Genomic DNA, 2,780 nt, shown 5'->3' on the forward strand with positions numbered 1-2,780 from the left:
GAGTTCTTTCAATTGGAGTAATTGGTATTTATCTTACTTCACTCTTTTCTGATATTCACTGTTCTCTAAATATGTTTTCTTTACTGTTTCTTGTTTTTGAACTTGATTTTGATTTTATTATGATGTGTGAGTAGTTTCCTTAATCCGGGATCTTGCTAAGCCCGATTATGATTGATGTATAAAGTAGATCTTTAAATTCCCCAATAATAATCCCAATTGACATGCTTAATTGATTGTGTTTATGCCAATACTAGATTAGGAATAATTAGTATTGTTATCATCCCTTTGTTCTTATTGCAACGGAAGTTGGGTATTAACGGGATTAGGTTATTCCAATTAAGGGTTTGAAGATCATCACGGAAGTAGATGATTGAATAATTAGGAATCTAGGCATGGTGTTTAATGTCCCTTATTCGCTTGATTCCACGGAAGTAGGCTTGATAGTTAATTTGGGAAGCCATTGATAACTTGGAAGAGACCTTTGGTATTATTATTAGGGATTGCTTTTCTTCTTGTCAATTGATTTATATATTGGGGGTAGATTTATTAGTTTATCAATCATAATCGTGGTAATGCTTGATCTTGGATGCTTTAGTTTATTGATTAATATTTCCTCTAGTTAATTGTGTTATTTAATATATTAGTTGATTATTATCATCCATTATTGATTGGTGACGTGCTTAGTGATTAATTGAGTCTGATTAATTGAATGAACCATAGTCTCTTGGGATTCGATCCTTACTTGCCCTACTACACAGTTAGAAGGAATAGTTAGGTTATTTTTGTTAGGTACGCGATAAGCCTATCAAATTTTGGCGCCGTTGCCGGGGACTAACGGTTTCATATTGATTTTCCGTGATTCGTTTTTACTAAGCGTTGTTTGTTGCTTCGGCTATTGCCTCCTGTGTTTTTGATGTTCTTTGCCTAGTTCTTTGTTGTATGCAAACACGTCGCTCAGGGTCAGACGACTTAGTGCCTCTCGATTCAGAAATTGAAGCGACTGCAAGAAGACGAAGAAGTAGAAGAAGAGCAGGTAACAGAAATATGGAAGACCAAGCAACAAAGTCTCTTTTGGAGTACGGTATCCCTGACACAACAACCGGACTCCTTTCTAGCATTGTTAGACCACCTATCACCGCTCAGAATTTTGAATTGAAACCGCAGTTTATTCAATTCATATCCAATGATTCATTTGCTGGCACACCTCTTGATTGCCCAGTGAATCATATAGATGGTTTCTTGGAAAAGTGTGACACTATGAAGCTGAATGGTGTTACAGATGATGCTCTTAGACTTCGCCTTTTTCCATTCTCATTACGGGATAGGGCGAAGGAATGGTTAAGAGATGAGGGTTCTGGTTCCTTTGATACATGGGATAAACTAGTAAAAGCTTTTCTGGTCAAGTTCTTGGGACAAGAAAAGACTGCAAGATTAAGGAACGAGCTATCCACTTTCAGGCAATCAGATGAAGAATCCTTATATGACGCATGGAGGAGATTCAAGAGATTACAGAGACAGTGCCCTCATCATGGCATACCTGAATGGATGTTAATCCAAACCTTTTATAACGGTCTAACCCATGAATTCCGGATCTATATCGACGCCGCATCTGGAGGCTCCCTTTTAACTAAAAATCCAACCGAAGCAAAGGAGCTGGTTGAGAAGATGTCAGCCAATGACAACTATCACCCAGGCGGCCGAAATAGTGTCAAGAAAGGAGGTAAATTAGATGTTGATGCTCTAACTCTTTTAACTAGTTCTGTGCAGGCACTTTCAAGCAAGTTCGATAGATTACAAACTGGATCTTCTAATAATGTGCTAGAAACTTGTCAAATGTGTAATACTCAAGGTCACATCGCACCTAATTGCCCACGAAATTCGAATGAGGTATCAATTGAGGAAGCCAATGCCTTCTACAATTCCAACCCTAAAAGACCATACGATCCCCATTCTAATACTTATAATGAAGGTTGGAAGAATCACCCAAATTTCTCATACAAAAACACCCAGGCTCAGCAAAATCCACCTCCGCCCCCACCTCGAAACAACAATTATAATCCACCTGGTTTTCAACCAAGACCACCCCTAGTACAACAACCCATGCAACCTATGCAACCACTCCCTCAAAAATCCAATCTCGAACTAATGATGGAGAACTTCATCAACACCACAAATAATTCCATCCAACAGTTACAAGCCCAGAATAAGCTCATGGAAAATCAAATAAGCCAACTTGCTCATCAAGTCGGCCAATCTTCAAAAACACCAGGTACGTTTCCTGGCCAAACAGAGCAACCACAAAAGGGGCACATGAATGCTGTAATTTTAAGGAGTGGAAAACAGTTGGAAGACCTTCCCGTAAGGGAACCATCAACGATAGATATTGAGGGAATGAGTGAAAAACAGGGGATTTTGCAAAATTCTTCTTCGCCCGGTCAGACCGGGCAATGTCCGCCCGATCGGGCGCGAGAAGCAGTCGACGAAAAACAGGGGACTGTGCGAATTTCTTCTTCGCCCGGTCAGACCGGGCAAGGTCCGCCCGATCGGGCGCAAGAAGAAATTCCAGACAAACAGAAGAACATAAGCAGCTCTTCTTCGCCCGGTCAGACCGGGCAATCACTGCCCGACCGGGCGGGAGATCCAGACAGCCTAATTCCAAGGAATGATGTTCAAGAAAAGCCACGGGAACCGATCCCACCTCTCGCCCCATACATGCCAAGAGTCCCTTTCCCACAGAGGTTAGCCCAGGCTAAGTTAGAGAAAAAGTACGGTAAATTTCT

Source organism: Chenopodium quinoa, unplaced genomic scaffold (genome assembly GCF_001683475.1).
Source record: "Chenopodium quinoa cultivar QQ74 unplaced genomic scaffold, ASM168347v1, whole genome shotgun sequence".
Classification (NCBI taxonomy): domain Eukaryota; kingdom Viridiplantae; phylum Streptophyta; class Magnoliopsida; order Caryophyllales; family Amaranthaceae; genus Chenopodium; species Chenopodium quinoa.